Genomic DNA, 15,129 nt, shown 5'->3' with positions numbered 1-15,129 from the left:
TTGTAGTGTGGAGGCAGGTAGCGAAAACGAAATTGAAGAAGAAACTGAAGCTATTGAGCCATATCGGTTTGAACCGTATGCAAGCGAAACCGACGAAAACGACACGACAGCCAGCGACACGGGAGAAAGCAAGGACGAATTTGGCGATCGCCTTCTAACCAACGATTGGTATGTGTTTGTTTGGCATTAAAGGAAACTAACAACTATGAAGCAGGTTTACAGCATATGAAATACATTTGGCAACAACATGCACTTTGAGAGTGCAGACAGCCCAATTTTCATCAATTAATATATTCTGTACACATACCCTCATCCGTGCTCTTTTCCTGAAAGTTGATCTGTCCAGTTTTGGAGTTGATGTCAGCAGGCCAGGGAAGCTAGGGTCGATATTCTTCTCTTGACTATCTTCGGTGGCATAAGGGACGGTGTAAGCCAAGATATCCAGGGGGTTTAGCTCGCTCGTCTGCGGGAACAAACTGCCGCCATTGCTTGCCGTGCTACCGAGGTCCTTTGTCCCTGAATTGCTCACACACTCCGGCAGATTCAATTGGGGTCTGGCGGCAGATTTCTTTGACTTTATCGTTGGAAATGCATCTGCTTTGAGTGTCGCAGGATATCCACACATTCTTGCCATCTCTGTCGTAGCATAGCTTTCGTCGGTAAAGTGTGCGGAACAAACGTCCAATTTCTTGCCACTTTCGCATCTTTGGGCCACTGGTGCAACTTGAATCCGTCCCTGTTCGTGTTGTCACACCCTCCAACAACACACCGACGAGGCATGATGTCTCCAAGGTACGGAAAACAGTCGAAAAAACGGAAAATAACAGAGCTGATTTGACTCGGTGTTTGAGAAAATGGCGGATTGCTTTCTAATATTCGCTCCGAGAGCGAATATTAGAAAGGCGTTTAATTCGCCAAAATTCACCCATTTAGAGTTCGGAAATCGGTTAAAAAAATATATGGTCTTTTTTCTGCAACATCAAGGTATATATTGACGCTTACATAGGTCTGGTGATAATGTTCCCCTTTAAATGAGTTAAAATGTATTTAGCACACATGTGAATATATTGTTTATCTGTTTTTTCGCAGTGCATTCTTTTGCAGTATATTTGATGAGTACTTATTTTTGTAATCAACCTATGCCATGATTATCAAACGGTGGGGCTCCATCTCGTGGAACGCCAAAGAATCACTAGAATAAAAGACTGTGGTTTTTTGTTTCCTTTATTCAAACACAGTGTTACTGTTCAAATTGTGTGTAATGCTACAGTGGCCAAAAATAATAAATATACTTGTAAAAAAAAAAAACATTTGCCTTTTTTAAATGAATACTTAAGCCTATTACGTTACTATATTTTAATGTCGGTCATTATAGTGGTACCTGCTAATGTTTTTTGAGGTAGAACTTGGTGGAAAAAGTTTGAGAACCACTGACCTAAGCCTTGTTGGGCATGTTGTTATATGTGCGGCTTTATGTGTTAGACGAATAATTCTCTTTGTGATTAACGCCTGGTTTCATATTACATGACAGGGTTTAGATCTCTTCCTTGTGTCAAGGGGTGAGCTTGGCATTCTTGGCGTGACTCCAAGATGCAGAGACGAGAGGCGGTGTGCAGGTGAAATAACAATTTAATAATGAAAAATAAGGTAGCATCGGCCTGGAAGAAACAAAGGACCACGGGAGAGTCCAACAACTAAATTAATAAAAAGTCCAACAAGAACCAAGGCAGAGGCAAAAAAAAAACGTACAAGCACGGAGGAATAAGGAACAACGTGTACAGAGAACTATGACCCAGCAGGCACAGGACATTAAAACAATGTTGAGAACTTGTTGAATTAGGTCCTGACATTGAGCAACTCAAGCATAAAAGTTTAATCAACATGCTTTTTGACGATGTTTAATCAATGTTGGGTTCTGACGTTGATTTGACGATTGGGAAATGACCAAAAATTTTACAACGTTGAAACAACATACTATTATCAACAATACAATTGTTCAAATGCAACAATACATATATGAAATGATAACTTGAAAAACAAAAGAAAGCAGATACATGGAGGGGAAGAAAAAGAAGCCAACAATGGTAACCTTGTAGATTGTTATAGTAACAATAGGTTAAGCTTTGTCAGTGTGCCATGTGTTACCCAGTTTCCCCTAGTCCAGGGGTCGGCAACCCAAAATGTTGAAAGAGCCATATTGGACCAAAAATACAAAAACAAATCTGTCTAGAGCCGCAAAAAATTAAAAGCCATATTACATACAGATAGTGTGTCATAAGATATAAATTGAATTAAGAGGACTTAAAGGAAACTAAATGACCTCAAATATACCTACAAATGAGGCATAATGATGCAATATGTACATATAGCTAGCCTAAATAGCATGTTAGCATCGATTAGCTTGCAGTCATGCAGTGACCAAATATGTCTGATTAGCACTCCACACAAGTCAATAACATCAACAAAACTCACCTTTCATGCACAACCTTAAAAGTTTGGTGGACAAAATGAGACAGAAAAAGAAGTGGCATAAAACACGTCCTAGAAAGTCGGGAGAAAGTTATACATGTAAACAAACTACGGTGAGTTCAAGGACCGCCAAAATTAGTAGGACAAAACGGCGCTCGCCAAATACTCGAATCAGCGAAGCATGTTTAATATAAACAGTGTGCTTTATAACAATTAGGGAGGTTTGTGTCATGTTTGTCCTCCTACAGAAACCATATTAAAACAAAAAATAGATTTTTTTCCCCCTCATCTTTTTCCATTTTTCATACATTTTTGAAAAAGCTCCAGAGAGCCACTAGGGCGGCACTAAAGAGCTGCATGCGGTTCTAGAGCAGCGGGTTGCCGACCCCTGCCCTAGGGCAACAACGTTAATATATGTTTGACGAAACGTGATTATATGCATGAATGTATGTATGTATATGTACTGGTATATGTACAGTGTGTGTCTATGTATGTTTGTACGGTGAATGTGTACGTATGTACAATATGTGTATATGTATGTTTGTACAGTGAATGTATATGTACAGTATGTGTATATGTATGTTTGTAGAAACAACATACCGTATTTTTCGGACTATAAGGTGCAGTTTTTTTGATAGTTTAGACTTATACTCAGGAGCGACTTATGTGTGAAACTATCAACACATTACCGTAAAATATCAAATAATATTATTTAGCTCATTCACGTAAGAGACTAGACGTATAAGATTTCATGGGATTTAGCGATTAGGAGTGACAGATTGTTTGGTAAACGTATAGCATGTTCTATATGTTATAGTTATTTGAATGACTCTTACCATAATATGTTACGTTAACATACCAGGCACGTTCTCAGTTGGTTATTTATGCCTCATATAACGTACACTTATTCAGCCTGTTGTTCACTATTCTTTATTTATTTTAAATTGCCTTTCAAATGTCTATTCTTGGTGTTGGGTTTTATCAAATAAATGTCCCCAAAAAATGCGACTTATACTCCAGTGCGACTTATATATGTTTTTTCCCTTCTTTATTATGCATTTTTGGCAGGTGCGACTTATACTCCGGAGCGATTTATACTCCGAAAATTCCGGTACTCTTTGACGACGGTTATTTAATCTCCGGTTGTGACGTTGGTTTGACCATTGAAATTCGTTGGACGTTGGACATAAACGTTGTCTCAATTTACAAATACAACTCTTTTGCAGAGTTGTTTTAACGGACATGTATGTATAATCAACGTTGTATCAATGTTTTATGCCTGCTGGGGACCCAGCACTGTATATCACCAATCAAGGGACAGGTACCGTATTTTTCTGACTATAAGTCGCAGATTTTTTCATAGTTTGGCCGGGGGTGCGACTTATACTCAAGAGCGACTTATGTGTGAAATTATTAACACATCACCGTAAAATATCAAGTAATATTATTTAGCTCATTCGCGTAAGAGACTAGACGTATAAGATTTCATGGGATTTAGCGATTAGGAGTGACAGATTGTTTGGTAAACGTATAGCATGTTCTATATGTTATAGTTATTTGAATGACTCTTACCATAATATGTTACGTTAACATACCAGGCACGTTCTCAGTTGGTTATTTATGCCTCATTTAACGTACACTTATTCAGCCTGTTGTTCACTATTCTTTATTTATTTTAAATTGCCTTTCAAATGTTTCCTCTTGGTGTTGGGTTTTATCAAATACATTTCCCCAAAAAATGCGACTTATACTCCAGTGCGACTTATATATATGTTTTTCTTTATTATGCATTTTCGGCCGGTGCGACTTATACTCCGGAGCGACTTATACTCCAAAAAATACGGTACTCTTTGACGACGGTTATTCAATCTCTGGTTCTGACGTTGGTTTGACCATTGAAATTCGGTTGGACGTTGGACATCAACGTTGTCTCAATTTACAAATACAACTATTTAGGTAGAGAGGCTTCGAGTGAAGACTAACAGGAAGTGGAATGAAAATAACTTTGTGGACAGTAACTAAATATCAAAACACAGGAAAACAATCCACACATGAGCGGCCATAACACTGTAAGTAGGTTAAATGTAATTATCAAATTGGTTTAAAACTCAAGACTAAGATTATAAACTCAGTGTTATGCATACTTGCCAACCTTGAGACCTCCGATTTCGGGAGGTGGGGGGTAGGGGCGTGGACGGGGCGGGGCGTGGTTGGGGGCGTGGTTAAGAGGGGAGGAGTATGTTGACAGCTAGAATTCACCAAGTCAAGTATTTCATACATATATATATATATATATATATATATATATACATCCTGAAAATATGCAAACAAAACGGTGTTTAGATAATTGATACTTCAAACTTGCATAAATAAATATTAAGGAATATAATATAATTTGGCTTCTGAGAGTTTCAAAATGTAATGAATAAAATGTTAAAGTTGTTGATAAACAAGCAATTATTTTAATAATTAAATATGGTCATTTTAAATGATTTATTATGATAATTTAAAATCAATTATTTCAAATATGTTTATTTTAATGTATAATTCTATGGCTGAATGTAATAAGGAGTCAGGAAAAAAATACAATTATTTTTTATGTTTTTAGCAAAATATAGTAAACATGTATTTAGTTTTTGTTTTTTTTAATTAATAAATATATTTATTTTTAGGTAAGATAAACATAATAATACAATGAATCTCTAGTCTGGATGATTTAGTTCTTGTCACCCTGTTGTCCTCCCGTCATGAAAAAAGGCTGGAGGGGGCGTGGCTTCCAGCTCCGGCTGAAAATCGGGAGATTTTCGGGAGAATATTTGTCCCGGGAGGTTTTCGGGAGAGGCGCTGAATTTCGGGAGTCTCCCGGAAAATTCGGGAGGGTTGGCAAGTATGGTGTTATGAGTTGAGTAGGCCCAGGGCACGTTCAGTTTAAGGACCTCTGTTCTATACATCAGAATTGCCTTAGTGTTTTTAGGATTTTGCTGCAAAAAATGTTCAAGTTTTGAACTGAAATCGGTCCGGCATCATTTGGTTACCGGGCTGCTAGTTGAATAACACTTATGTACAGCTTGTATATCAGCAATCATGTACTATGCATGGAAAATGAGTCAACACACAGCATTATTGTCTAAATATCTGGCCACACAAGTCAGAACACTTCATAGAGAACATGTCCAAAGTGTGAATATTTAGTGTGAGCATTATTGTTATGTAGCACTGCCTTGATCCTCTTGGGTATGGAATTAACCGGAGCTGCACAGGTGGTGACTAGAATCCTCTTCCAATCCTCCATGATGACATGGATGTCAGACACCTTTTACCAGCAATTAGATTTAAATAGTAAATCTATTTGGCTCACAAGATGCAACCCAAAATACACTATATAGCCAAAAGTATTTGGCCACCCATCCAAATGATCAGAATCAGGTGTCCTAATCACTTGGCCCAGCCACAGGTGTATAAAATCAAGCATTTAGGCATGGAGACTGTTTCTACAAACATTTGTGAAAGAATGGGCCGCTCTCAGTGATTTCCAGCGTGGAACTGTCATAGGATGCCACCTGTGCAACAAATCCAGTCGGGAAATTTCCTCGCTCATAAATATTCCAAAGTCAACTGTCGACTTTATTATAAGAAAATGGAAGAGTTTGGTAACAACAGAGGGGTCAGCAGAGGAATTATGGTGTGGGGTTGTTTTTCCGGAGTTGGGCTTGGCCCCTTAGTTCCAGTGGAAGGAACTTTGAATATTCCAGCATACCAAAACATTTTGGACAGTTCCATGGTCCCAACTTTGTGGGAACAGTTTGTAGCGGGCCCCTTCCTCTTCCAACATGACTGTGCACCAGTGCACAATGCAAGGTCCATAAAGGCATGGATGACAGAGTCTAGTGTGGATGAACTTGACTGGCCTGCACAGAGTCCTGACCTGAACCCGATTCATCCCAACCTTTGGGATGAATTCGAATGGAGACTGAGAGCCAGGCCTTCTCGACCAACATCAGTGTGTGACCTCACCAATGCGCTTTTGGAAGAATGGTGGAAAATTCCTATAAACACACTCCACAACCTTGTGGACAGCCTTCCCAGAAAAGTTGAAGCTGTAATAGCTGCAAAAGGTGGACTGACATCATATTGAACCCTATGGGTTACGAATGGGATGGCACTTAAAGTTCATATGTGAGTCAAGGCAGGTGGCCAAATACTTTTGGCAATATAGTGTATGTCGAGCCCTCTTTTGATGTTATTTTTATAATGACTAAAAATCTCAGAACATTTAGGGTTCTCAAAAACTGTAAGCTATGATCATCCAAAGATATCAAGTAAAGTCTCGACTTATGTCCCTTTGCATGCCATGAGTTTATATCACATATTAAAATGATTCTCTAACCGTAGTATGCGGGCTTCATCTGGTGGTACGCTAAAGAATCACTTAATCACATGTTGAAACACAGTGTTACTGTTCAAATTGCGTGTAATGCAACCGCGGCCACAAATATTAAATTCTCTTGTTAAAAAAAAAATGAATATTTAGCCCTACTACGCTACTGGGTTTTAATGTTGGTCATTATGGCGTTCTCTGAGGTGGTACCTGGTGAGAAAAGTTTGATAACCATTGACATATCAATTTTACATTTGAAGTTGAATTGCTGACATAAACTTTTGCATGATATTAAATTTTTTTTAGTTCCACCCTTTTAAAAAAAATTATATATATATATATATATATATATATATATATATATATATATATATATATATATATATATATATTTCTATATATATATATATATATATATATATATTTTTTTTTTTTTTATTGTAACTCATTTTTACTATTTGTGTATTGTGTTTGCTCTTGTGCTACAACTAAAATAAACTTCTAAATATTGATGTCACTAATTAAGGCACCACCTTATCGAATGTTTACAATTAGAGATGTCCGATAATATCAGCCTGCCGATATTATCGGCCGATAAATGATTTAAAATGATCGGTATCGTTTTTTTTATTGTCAGTATCGTTTTGTATTTATTTATTTATTTTTTTTTTTTTTAATCAACATAAAAAACACAAGATACACTTAAAATTAGTGCACCAACCCAAAAAACTCCCTCCCCCATTTACACTCATTCACACAAAAAGGTTGTTTCTTTCTGTTATTAATATTTCTGGTTCCTACATTATATATCAATATATATCAATACAGTCTGCAAGGGATACAGTCCGTAAGCACACATGGTTGTGCGTGCTGCTGGTCCACTAATAGTACTAACTTTTAACAGTTAATTTTACTAATTTTCTTTAATTACTAGTTTTTATGTAACTGGTTTTATATTGTTTTACTTTCTTTTTTATTCAAGAAACTGTTTTTAATTTATTTATCTTATTTTATTGTGTTAATATTTAAAAAAAGGACCTTATCTTCACCATACCTGGTTGTCCAAATCAGGCATAATAATGTGTTAATTACGCGACTGTATATATCCGTATCGGTTGATATCGGTATCGGTAATTAAAGAGTTGGCCAATATTGGAATATCGGATATCGGCAAAAAGCCATTATCGGACATCCCTATTTACAATGAAATAACAAAAACAAATACAATTAGTCAATATTAAAAAAATATTCCCGTGAAATGAGTAATATTGGTTTAAATTGTAATTATTCTGATCCACATCTTGTCTTATAACTGCTACCAGTGATTGTTTCCTTGATTTAAAAAAAAGTTTTAAAAAATAAATAAAAATAAATAAATAAATAAAACTATAATTTCAAACCAGTCTTTTGAACGGCTCTTTTAAAGTAACGGCTTTTCAAGACCCAGCTCCCTTCAAAAATACATAAATCCCATCTCATATAGCTGCAGCACTACTATTATTATTACTACCGTATTTTTCGGACTATAAGTCGCAGTTTTTTTCATAGTTTGGCCGGGCTCCAGTGCGACTTATATATGTTTTTTTACTTTTTTATTATGCATTTTCGGCAGGTGGGACTTATACTCCGGTGCGACTTATACTCCGAAAAATACTACTACTACTACTACTACTACTACTCTAAAGTATATCCATGTTTCATTTCAGTAATATTCAGTTCAGTTCAGTTCAGTTTCAGTTTATTTCAAACATGCATACGATACAATGTAATGCATCACACAATTCCAGTTGTTTCATTACTGCACGTCCGAAAATGAGTAGAAAGAAGCAGAGTTTATTTAATCCTACCCCTTTTCATACCATAGCAATTTTATCCCATTTCCTTGTTCTCTGTAACAGAACAGTGAACAAATAAATAATACAAAAAATAATATACCATAGTAAGCAAATAAACATTAAATGCATAAATAATCTTGGTCACAATAAGAAAAAAAAAATGTGTTCAAGATGTTCATCATAATTCTTGTTCTGTGTACTTTGTGAACATTTCTAGTTTGAACCGTCTCATAAACTGAATCATATTGGTGCTTTGTTTGATTTCTTTTCTTAATCCGTTTCATAATTTAATTCCACATACAGATACGCTAAATGTTTTAAGTGTTGTACGAGCATAGCAATGTTTTAAATTAGATTGTCGAGAAGAAGTGTTGTACATTCTTGGGCAACAGGTTATAGTTTGCTTTATACATCATTTTAGCTGTTTGCAAATTCACCGAATCGCTGAATTTAAATAATTGTGATTTAATAAATAAATGGTTTGTATGTTCTCTATATTGGCCCATTAGCATATATTTAATTAAAAAAAGACTAAAAAAAAGCCTTTGTTTGCTTTGAACATCACTTTATAACACAACACTGCAGTTTTAGAGCTTTCCTAACTTTGTTGTTAATTTTCAACTCATGGCATTAATTTATATAGACAGAGTATATTTTAAGTGATTTTATATCGGCATCGACTCACAAACATGTCAAATATGGATGAGTGAACTCAGGCCCACCTCTTCCAGTGGTGCTGAGCCAACATGCCCAGTGTTCGTCATTAAAAAGCATTTACTATCTAGCTTATGGAGGGATGTACAGTAGCTCGCCAGCTCTCTGGATAAATGCCATCCATAAAAGTGTTGATTATTGTATTAATGCTGCATTTTTCTTCAGCTTCAAGCAGCTTATCGCCATAACTTAGTTTTTTTCCAAGCAAGGCAAGTAAGAAAGTGAGTGTGAAGGACAGTGCTGAGATGAAGAAGTGGATGCTATTCATTGAATAAAAAATAAATAAATAAATAAATAAATCATTATAACATGACAGAGTGTAGCAAACTTGGCCCAGCAGTTTGAGCGTGTCACTGCTCGTCTGCACCATACTGAAGCAGAATGAATCATAACGCCAGCCAAGGATGTTAGTGTCATAATTTGTTGAACCCCAAGATGCAGAGATGGCAGGGATAAACATGACTTTAATAGGATAACAGGAACCAGGAAACAGGAGACAGGATACCATGACAACAGGAGGCAGCAAATAATCCTCGAGCCCTGACTGGAGGGCGAGGCAGGCATAAATAGCAGCCGGGTGTGGCCAGGCTGCCAATCAGCAGCAGGTGAGGGGAAATGGCGCTCAGGGAGACATGCAGGAAATGAAACCAAAATAAGAGCACTCACAGGAAATAAACACCAACCCAGGAAACTCAACCCGACGACAGATCGTCACAGTTAGAGTAATATCTAAACGGCAAACATTTATCCATGCCGACATGGAGAAGCTGCTGATGGTGTGTTTGATTGAGAAGTAGCTGAAAGGAGATACAGTAGAAGACCACTCTTCAAGGTCAATGCTGGACATTACTTCATAAAACTACTGTTATTGTTGTTGACATATTCTTTTGTACTGTTTTTATATATTTCCTATTTAAAAGTATATTTTGTATTTCCAAAGGGCATGTCATGTTAAAATTGCACAATTGTATTAATTAATTTTATTGGGAGATGTTGGTTTGAGGTAAGAGCACCGCCACTGAACCAATTATCCAGTCATGAGTTTAAGTATTTTATATGAAGGTTACGTTGTGTAAAAATCCAGTTTGTTTTGACTGGAATACACATTCAAAGTTGTTAAATTGTCAATATTTGTCATGTTTTATTGGGGTAAAAAAAGGACTCGAAGTGTTGGTATCGAAAATACACAAAAAAGATACAAATCTGGTATTACCCATTCATACTGTAAGGTGTTTCTCATTAGGTGTCTGCCCCAATTTGAAATACGACCCATTGTAGATGTTGTTGTTTCCACTTCCTGTTTGCCGCCGCCGCGTTTACTCTGGTCTGAGCTGTTGCTCCCTCACATGGTTGCCAATCAGAAGAACTCCTAAACATGCAGCTTCATCCTTAGGATGGCACAAAAGTACAGATGTCTGATAATATCGGGCTGCCAATATTATCGGCCGATAAATGCTTTAAAATGTAATATCGGAAATTATCGGTATCGGTTTCAAAAAGTAAAATTTATGACTTTTTAAAACGCCGCTGGGAGAAGTACAGAGCGCCAATAAACCTTTAAGGCACTGCCTTTGCGTGCCGGCCCAATCACATAATATCTAAGGCTTTTCACAAACACAAGTGAATGCAAGCATACTTGGTCAACAGCCATACAGGTCACACTGAGGCTGGCCGTATAAACAACTTTAATACTGTTACAAATATGCGCCACACTGTGAACCCACACCAAACAAGAATTACAAACACATTCCGGGAGAACATCCGCACCGTAACACAACATAAACACAACAGAACAAATACCCAGAACCCCTTGCAGCACTAACACTTCCGGGACGCTACATTATACACCCCCTACCCCCCACCTCAACACGCCGCATCCTGGAGTCACGCCGACAACACCCAACTCGGAAGAGTGGAAGCTCCAAATTTTAGGTGTGTTTCCTGCCTCTGGCCCTCTAAAAGTCAGCTGGGATAGGCTCCAGCTCACCTGCACTGAGGACAAGCACTATAGAAAAGGCCCATTTAGATGGATATAGGGTGCAAAAAAGAATGTATACGATGTAAACATGCTCATTTTAAATTCAGGGCAAATTACTGGTTAATAACTGTATTACTTTCACAGTAACATTTACAGTAATATACTGTGAAATATCTTAACAGCAATTTACATTAACTGCAGAGCTGTGATTTTTACGTTTTATAACAATCTAAACACTGTACCTTCACATTAAAAGACAAATCAGTTAGATTTTACAGTAATTTGTTGCAACATTACAGGGGACTATGATTACTGGCTGTGTCAAAAACATTTATTTGTGGGTGAATCACGATTCTTATTTGTAACCATTCTTAATCCATTCAAATGAATGAATGAATCGAGTTGTGTGTTACCCAAACAATCACAGCCCTAACGATTGCATGACTTTACTGTGAAATAACAGTTAATTGTTATGAAATATAATGTTTTTTTGCAGTCTTTTGTTGTAACGTTGCAGTATAGTTTCATCACAGCATTTTACTGTGAAATAACAGTTAATTGCTATGAAATATAATATTTTTTGCAATCATTTGTTGTAACCAGAGATGTCCGAAAATGGCTTTTTTGCCGATATCCGATATTCCGATATTGTCCAACTCTTATTTAACGATTCCGATATCAACCGATACCGATATATACAGTCGTGGAATTAACACATTATTATGCTTAATTTTGTTGTGATGCCCCGCTGGATGCATTAAACAATGTAACAAGGTTTTTCTAAAATAAATCAACTCAAGTTATGGAAAAAAAATGCCAGCATGGCACTGCCATATATATTATTGAAGTCATAGAGTGCATTATTTTTTTTTAGTGCTGCAAGGGGTTCTGGGTATTTGTTCTGTTGTGTTAATGTTGTGTTGCGGTGCGGATGTTCTCCCGAAATGTGTTTGTCGTTCTTGTTTGGTGTGGGTTCACAGTGTGGCGCATATTTGTAACAGTGTTAAAGTTGTTTATACGGCCACCCTCAGTGTGACCTGTATGGCTGTTGACCAAGTATTGGTGTGTGTGAAAAGCCGCAGTGCCTTTAATGTTTATTGGCACTTTGTACTTCTCCCTACATCCGTGTACCACTCCGTACAGCGGCGTTTTAAAAAGTCAAACATTTTACTTTTTGGAAACGATACCGATAATTTCCGATATCACATTTTAAAGCATTTATTGGCCGATTATGTCGGCAGTCTGATATTATCGGACATCTCTAGTTGTAACGTTTGATCACAGCATTAAGGGTTGGAATTGGGGGTTACATCACCAAAAAGTATTCCCGGGCGCAGCCACAGCTGCTGCTCACTGCTACCCTCACATCCCAGGAGGTGATCAAGGGGAATGGGTCAAATGCAGAGAATAATTTCTCCACACCTAGTGTGTGTGTGTGTGAGACAATCGTTGGTACTTTTTAAAAGAAGTACAGCTTATGCCCAGGTGTACCTAATGGAGTGGCGCTGAGGGATTCAGCACCAAGGACAGCGACCTGCGAGTTTTCTCACATTCAGCACGTTGCCCACGCGTGTCACACAAGCGTCTCGCGCTCTCGGCAATCTAATTAGTGACCGATCTGGACACCTCCTTTTCATAATTAATTTAGAAAAATAATAAAAAGAAGAAGAATAAGGGGAATAAGTCACGACCACATGGATAGGTTCTTGTCCACATCCACCCCTCCCTCCAGTTACCTCATCCGGTCCGGACCCACCCCCTTTTTTTTTTCCCTTCTCTTTGCCGCCTGTGTTCTCTGCAGGACCTCCCCCTTTTTTTTCTCCTCCATCATCCTCCTCCTCCTCCTCCTCCTCCATCCCACACCTTCTCTCCACCGCAAAGCCGCGGTGACAGCTCCACCAGCCACAGGAAGATAAAGCATCCATCCTCCGCTCACCAGTCACCGGATTGTTGTTGGGGGGAATTTTTTTGTTGTTGTTGTTGTTTGCCTTTTTTGTGTGTGTGTGCGTGCTTGTGTTCAACCCGAGCATGAAAAGGATTGACAGGATTGCCAAATTATCCGCAATCCAGCACCGTCGCCGAGCACCGGATGCTCCAGCAGAAGTTGCTGGCCAGCACGCAAGTCACACGGCCGAGAGGAGGGGAGAGTTGGATTCGGGTGAGTGCGCGTCTTCCATTGCGGCCATGTGGCGTCTTTTTTTGTGCAGCATTGCCACTACTTTTCATAGCTCAATCCCAACCACTGTTATTATTAAATAATATGCACTGAACTATAGAAAAAGCATGCATGCCTATTTAGTGCATATGTGATATAGCTGTATATACAAGGTGTATATGTGGGGAGCAATTACAGTCCAGGATTGCATTTATATTGTTATAAAAGTTGCCCCCCGACCCTCCTCCTCAACTTACCTTGATTGCTGTTCCACCGATTTACAGCAAGGGGAGCTCATGCTCTTTTACACCACAGGTGCCATGATTTGGCTAAAGGCAACATGGCTGCTAATGATCCTGATATCAACTCTATGGAACTGTGGAACGTTTGAAATTGCTCCCCAGGCCCCCCCCTTTTTTTTTTTGTGCGAGTCGCCGGCACTTTTCCGACGCCAACACGTCCTGTGGTATTGTCTGGCACTCCTCGCCCGCCGCCTTATTCACAATAACGCCTCACTCAGTCTGGTGGCCTTTTCAGTGGCAAAGACATTCCACGTCGTTCGGCCAAGAATGGAAATGCCAGCGTTGGCTCAAAGCTATATTTGTGTCACAGCTTAAGACAGTGTTTTTCAAGCACTGTGTCGCGGCACACTAGTGCAGTGGTTCTCAATCTTTTTTTCAGTGATGTACCCCCTGTGAACATTTTTTTAATTCAAGTACCCCCTAATCAGAGCAAAGCATTTTTGGTTGAAAAAAAGTGATAAAGAAGTAAAATACAGCACAATGTCATCCGTTTCTGATTTATTAAATTGTATAACAGTGCAAAATATTGCTTATTTGTTGTGGTCTTTCTTGAACTATTTGGAAAAAAAGATATCAAAATTAGAGATATCCGTGTTTATAAAGTCAGGAAATATGTCCCTGGACACATGAGGACTTTGAATATGACCAATGTATGATCCTGTAACGACTTGGTATCGGGTTCATTAAAAATTTAACTCAGCAGCTGATATTGACAATAAAAAGTCGTTCTCGCAATTGTTGGATATGAATTCAAACCATAACCAAGCATGCATCACTATAGCTCTTGTCTCAAAATAGGTGTACTGTCACCACCCGTCACATCACGCCGTGACTCATTTCGAGTTTTTTGGTGTTTTCCTGTACATAGTGTTGTAGTTATTGTCTTGCACTCCTGTTTTGTTGTTGATTGTCATGTCATGTACGGATGTACTTTGTGGACGCCTTCTGATCCGCACGCTGTAAGTCTTTGCTGTCGTCCAGCATTCTGTTTCTGTTTATTTTGTCGCCAGTTCAATTTTAGCTTTCTTTTGCATAGCCATCCCTAAGCTTCAATGCCTTTTCTTAGGGACACTTACCTTTTGTTTATTTTTGGTTTAAGCATTAGATACCTTTTTACTTACATGCTGCCTCCCGCATATTGTGATCACGACAAACCATGTTCCCGACATCTACAAAGCAATTAGCTACCTGCTGCCACCTACTGATATGGAAGAGTATTACACGGTTACTCTGCCGAGCTCTAGACAGCACATAATTTGCAGACTATAATTTTTAACCCAAATAGGTGAAATTAGATA

At 38.2% G+C, this 15,129-nt stretch overlaps 1 protein-coding gene across 2 annotated transcripts in view; it reads left to right on the top strand.

Moving 5' to 3' along the window:
- The window catches only part of brinp1 (bone morphogenetic protein/retinoic acid inducible neural-specific 1), a 498,298-nt gene that overhangs the window by 116,994 nt on the left and 366,175 nt on the right, over positions 1-15,129 (top strand). The window contains exon 1 of one of the 2 annotated variants that reach the window (XM_061927308.2): positions 13,223-13,532. The exons of the other annotated variant lie outside the window; for it this stretch is intronic. The gene's annotated coding sequence lies outside the window, so the exon portion shown is untranslated. Of the gene's footprint in view, positions 1-13,222; positions 13,533-15,129 lie in introns of those variants that run through there. 2 annotated transcript variants of the gene reach the window in all.

This window comes from Nerophis lumbriciformis, linkage group LG32 (genome assembly GCF_033978685.3).
Source record: "Nerophis lumbriciformis linkage group LG32, RoL_Nlum_v2.1, whole genome shotgun sequence".
In the NCBI taxonomy this organism is placed as follows: domain Eukaryota; kingdom Metazoa; phylum Chordata; class Actinopteri; order Syngnathiformes; family Syngnathidae; genus Nerophis; species Nerophis lumbriciformis.
The sequence above is the reverse complement of the archived record's forward strand: the minus strand, read 5'-3'. Positions and strand labels throughout refer to the sequence as shown.